Below are 6,424 nucleotides of genomic sequence, written 5' to 3'. Positions count from 1 at the left end.
AAGTAATTAACTTATTTGAAAGTCAGTAAATGTAATCCAATTACTAAAAAAAAAAAAACATAAAAAACTGACCACCGGTTATGCAATCCGTTTGAAATATACAATTTAAGATTCATTTAAAAACGCAGCTCTATTTGAATAGTCCCATGCTAAACATTAACGTAGTGCCTATTTTCTGTTGTTCATCTATTACGTCAGACAGCAAAATGGATGTTGTGTCTCTTTTGATATACAATGAGGCAAATGTTGTTGTGTTCAAGGACATCTTAGAAGCTAATTGGGATATTCTTAAAGAGAAGAACGAAATTTGAAAAGGCATCAACATAAATTCTCACCTATTTTCCACTCATTTTTCTGCCAAAGCTGACGCTATAAAGGTTGTCAGTCCAGCAAGATAAACAATCTAAGAAATCATGTGTGTGTACACAGAAACAAGCAGGTTGAGACGACAGCATATCAATATGTATAAGTGTGTGCGAGGACTGTGTGTTTATGCGTGTGTTATCAGTTTTTAGTTTTACCCCCCTGCTGTCTTTAATCAATACACACATTAAACAGTGATGGATAATTCCCAATATAATCTGTTTAGCATTCCATGCAAGCTCTCTGATCTTTGGAGTAAGCCTTTAGATACATAAAAGGTAATACAAACCTGTGCGTATATGTGTCCTTCTTATACTGTATGCCATGTTTTTTGTGCAGCTTGAATCATATGCTATGTACATGTGATACAACTCATACATTGTGCAGCTCAGAAATATTTAGGTTTTATTTGCTTTTTCCAAGAAGAAGAGTTGTAAAAATACATCCGTCCTTTATTAGAGTCCATAAATAGTGCAAAGCACCGCATCTGTCACAGCCAGGATGATGTCCTATTTCTCAAATAATGAAGGAAAATATCTAGACGCATATAGACAAGTTTTGTGAGAGCCATACAAATGACATCTCCATTGTAACAAATACATCATGTGTACATGTGTAGATGGTGCTCAGAGGGAGAAGACCTTTTTATTGGTAACAAAGTCAGTATACGATGACAGATATATACATAGACATATTTTTACGAACATTGCTTTTTTTCTTGAATTGATCCTGCAAGAATATGATAATAGATGTGGACAAGGATGCGAAATTGAGAGAATTTTGTCTCCAAAAACATTTTCTGTGGGTTTTAGTTAGCTTTGTTTTTGAAAACAGCTTTTACAGTCTCTTCCTTGTGCACATTTACCCTCATTTACCAAAACTCTTCCTGGAAATTAATTCTTGTATGCTTTTAATTACTTAGGCCTACATAACCGTTTATGACTTATTGCAGTGAGAAAAAACAGACAAGCATGTCAATTCATTACAAGTTTCACTGGTAAGAAGATATATTTCACAAAACCACAGGGTGTGAAGACAAGATTTACTGTAAATTGCATAAAGCCTACACTACTAAAAGTGTGTCATTTCTAATGTATTTGCTGTGCAAGACTGTTTATTATGGGTCAAGGAGCCACAAATGTTGACTTAGACACAGCGAATGCTACACTGTGTCACATATGTATATCACCCATATTTGATTACTCTGAAATTCGGTTCCTGTTGTTCAAACCTTCCTAACAATTTTTCAATTCTTCTGTTTCTAACTATTCATCTCAAATAGTGCCATAAATGTGGGTTATACTGATGTATAAAGATGTAGATTTCATTCATATGTTCTGTTTTTGTCTGGTAACAGAAAGAGCAAACTGAGCATTTTTTTATTTGCATTTCTGTGATATGGAAGAATTATTATTATTATTTTTTCAATTATAAAGGTTGTTTTAGAGCAACACAAAACACAATGTAAAACACACAGTAAGAGGCCTACTATTATGGATCTGGGGAGAGTACGAATTTTGAGTTTGTGCCTATGTGACGACAAACATAATGAAAAGAGACCTCTGAATAAAAAATTATGTAGATATACATATACACTTTCGCACAGACTCCTATTTAAGCACAATCCTCCATACTTTTCTGGCCAAATGTCCCGCTGTTTATTTGAAGAGCTGTGATGCCAACCGAAACCCCTTCACGTCTCGAAAAATAACCAAAGCTCTAGGATTCGGCTATTTGCCGAAGAGCACAAAAAAATAAGTCCTTGTACTCTTTTCATCCTGGCCACCAAACCATGCCTAATGGCTCCTGTGGAGAAGAGGCCCAGATTGTGGTGTCTTTCCCCCACAAAAAGAGTTTAGAAAACCAGGCTTAAAATTTCAGGGTGACACCCCCACCAACCCACCCCTCCTGGAGCACACATATGCCCCTTCTATCCCAGGAGAAATGAGAGATGAAATCAGAAATGGATTCGAACAGTGAAAGCGAAGAACCCTCTGTCATTTGTTGATTGTGTACTAAAAAGATAATTTTAACAAGTTTACTAATTTTCAGTCTGATCCATCAAGAGTGGAGGAAGTTGCAAATGGCTTTGGGTAAGACTTTGCTCTAATTCTTTTTGACTTTTCTGGTTCTGGTTGAAATAATTGCTCATTCCTTATGTTTTGCAATATGGGTTAGAAATCAGTCATGAAAATGCCTCATCCAGAATCACACTCAACAGATTACACACTTAAAAGTTCAACGGATATGCAATATTTTTTGGAATGCAGTTTGTGCTTAAGAAATCAAAAATGACAAATCAATTGAATTTAGATCATCATAATGGATCCTGACAGAGTTTGCATGTGATGTAAAGACATAAGACTTATATATTTAGGATGACTTTTTTGAGAGCCTTTGAGTTTAAAAGTGAGCTAAAACTAACAAAACCTCTCTTTGGGGACATCCAGGGATGTCCTGAATTGCACGGAAAATCGATTCTTAAATTGCGCAAATACTGTTTATTATTATTATTATTTTAAAAAGAGGAAGGGTTAGGGTGTTAGGGTTAGTCTAGTAATTAGCTATATGTAAAAATATTAGACGTTTGTGGTATGTCCTTATTTAGAGAGAACAGTAAATATATGTTTGTCAATGTCTGCATACTGAGGATGAGCAAAAGAATAATGGAGCAAGAGCAGAAGGAATAAATGAGATCAGAGGAGAGGATGAGAGAAGAAAGTGACAGGAAAGGACCATAGGGGAGCAGTCAAGCAGTGCATAACTGAAATCAGTTAGAAAAGAAAGCATAGTGTCTCCATAGTGCATAAAATTTTCACCTACATCAAGAATCTCTGCTTAGTTGCAGAATATTCTGATACATGCAAGAAAAGAGAGGGAGGGAGAGAGAGAGATTTTAGTCCAAACTCCATTTATTTTCTCATTAAAATTCCCTACATTGGGTGAACGTGTGCAGATGATGTAATGTTACATTAGAGTGATGTTTGTACCAACTGCATCTAAGAGATTAGTAAAATAGAGGATGCTCAAAGCTGCAATACGAGGCGGCTAATGCTGTGCATTTGTTCAACTGCTTACACGCACACAGCATTTCCACCTTTTAAGGTGACAAGATGAGAGTCGATTGATTTTCTTCTAGGTGTGCTCTGGTTTTTAAGGGGATCTCTACAAAAAAAAATCTGTTTTTTTGAAAGCACACCAAGATATGGAGGCAGTATTAAGATGATTTGTGAAAAGGTTTGTTCATAATGTAAATGCGATATAAGGTGAAACAAGAATGACATAAATATGGATAATTTTCTTTTCTTTTTTTTGTAGAGCATCTGCAATCAATCTTTGGTAGCTAATCCTCATTACAAAGGCCTCTGTCTCACTGATTTCCTCTACAGACTGAGGTGTTGATGCGTAGCTGTGTAATCTGTATTATGTAAAAGAATATATGAGAATAAATACATGTCAGTCTGTGATAATACTTCTCTTTAACATTTAATAACATTGTATATTGTACAGTATATATCATTTGTCTTAAATACTTAAATATATCTTATATCTTTAGAGGTACACAAATAATGTATTTACATGATTTGACTTTTAAGTCACTTTATTATAAACAAATTAGTTTGTTTTAGGTTTATGTATGTTGTTGCAGCAATTACTATAATCTATTGCATATAAAGTGAAAATTAATGCTGCTTTTTGTCATGGCATTTACTTACACAATTATTTGATTTAGAACTGACACAATTATTTGATTTAGAATTGTAGATTATAATTAAATTGATGAGGATCCTAAATTAATTTGATAATTTTAGTTTAATCCTGAAAAGGAAAAAAAGAAAAAAGATCCATTCCAATCCAAACTGTTGTTGTGCGTTGCCTTAAAATCCCAGAGGCAAAATTGTAAGATGTAACAAAGAAAATATATCTCTAAGATCTTGTTTTAAATCTGTTTGTGAAAGTAGTGTTGAGGATAAAGACAGACATGTTTTATTAACTTCCAAACAGATTCTGTATAGGTCAGTGAATTTTGCTGTCTCTATTGGGGAATGGTGTGTTGGCAGCTATTGCACTGCAGGAGATGGTTAATAAAATCTGACTGGTTGAGTTTCATTGACTTCCTGAAACCTGACATTCTTCTCTCAACATGAACTGGGTGTGAGGAGCACCTAACAGTGAAATAAAAACAAATGGACACTAGCGTAATTATTGTGAAACTGTATGTACAATTTAATTTATATATTTAAAATTTTATTACAGCTAATACAACCGAATTTAAATAATTTTTTTCATTTTATTTAAAAACAAATTATGGTAATGATTAGATTTTTAAACTGGAATGATTCTTACAATCCTGTAATTACCTACCCTGACTTTGATCATTTAATGCTATTCGTCACTTAACTCAATTTATTTTCAGTGTTTTTGTTGTTTTTAATTAAGGTCAACAGGCCCAAAATATAAGAGATAACATATCCTGTCTGTTTTGGGACCAGGTCATGGGTGTTGGCCTGATGAAAGGCGGCACAAAGCACTTTAACTGGTTAAGGGCACTCCCACCATTCACATGCACTTATAGCCACTCCCCAAAATGTGCACACACAATTACCATTGGAGGGTGAAATGAAAACACACGCAGTGTCTGACCCATTTGGGAAGTCAAATTAATGAATAAGCCAAAGTCATATACATTTACTCACCATATACTGGATATTACATGCCCTCTGGGTCAGTATTAATAATGTAATAATAACACAAATTATGTATCTATGCATCTGTAATAAAACTATAATATATCAAAAATGTGTGGATCTAGTAAGATGCATCCTTTTTCAATATTGTTCTACAACCAGTTCTTTGGCTATTAATAAAGTCTGAACCTTCCTATTAATACGATGAATATTTTCCATTCACTGTTAAATATGGCTGTATAAAATATACCTTTGAAATGTGTCATTTACTGTAGCCTGTGTGTGTGTGTGTGTGTGTGTGTGTTTGGGTGGTTTATGAGAACATTAAGTTACAAACTGGTAATTACAAGGGTAATATGCTATAAATGTGGTTTTACGAAGACATTTCTAGTGTCCCCATAATTCAAACCACTTAAAAAACATACTAGACAATGTTTTTTTGAAAATGTAAAAATACAGATAGTTTTTTGTGAGGTTTAGGTTTAGAAGTTGTGTTAGAGTAAAGGGATAAAATCTATAGTTCATACAGTATAAAAATAATTATGTCTGTGGAGAGTCCTCATAATGATAGCTGCACCAACATGTCCCGTGTGCGTGTGTGTGTGGCGCATCTGTGTACATGTATATTTACTTGTGGGGACCCCACATGGATAGTAAAACCTGAGATCGCCCAGCCAGCGGTCCCCATGAGAGTAATTGCTTAGTAAACGTACTAAATGATGTTTTTTTTTTATGTAAAAATGCTAAAAGGTTTCTGTGAGGTTTAGGTTTAGGGGTAGGGTTAGGGATAGAGATTATCGTTTGACCTGTAAAAAATCTATACAATTAATTAAAGTCTATGGACAGTCCACACAATGATATAAAAACAAGTTTGTGTGTGTGTATTTACTGACATTTTTCAGCATTAAATTGTTTGTTAAAAAAAAAATGTAATGCTTACTTTTTAGGACAAAAATGCTAAACAAGGGTGTGATAACTTTTTTTCTTGTTTACCGTTTATATATACTGTTTTTATTGTTTTAAGCATTTTATTGGTTATTTAGATGGAGTGTTACTTAATGTTTATCTCTGATTAATAAAAGAAAATAAATATGGAAAATTGTATAACATTGAATTCTTTTTTGATTCATTCATTCCTTTTGTACAGTTTTCCATGTCGGATTTATAAATTGCTGTGAATAGTAAATTGGATTATTTTCAAAGCTAAATTGCAATTTGAAAATTGACTATTGCCCCAGTGTAGAGGAAAACTTTAATTTGTCAAAAAAACAAAAAAAAAACAAATGCATTAGGTAGGCCTATAATGAACAAACAATTAACTAAATATTGTTAACAGCATTTAGTAATCTTTGTTAATGTTAGTTAATAAAAAT

This window comes from Xyrauchen texanus, chromosome 26, assembly GCF_025860055.1.
Source record: "Xyrauchen texanus isolate HMW12.3.18 chromosome 26, RBS_HiC_50CHRs, whole genome shotgun sequence".
Classification (NCBI taxonomy): Eukaryota; Metazoa; Chordata; class Actinopteri; order Cypriniformes; family Catostomidae; genus Xyrauchen; species Xyrauchen texanus.
The sequence above is the reverse complement of the archived record's forward strand: the minus strand, read 5'-3'. Positions refer to the sequence as shown.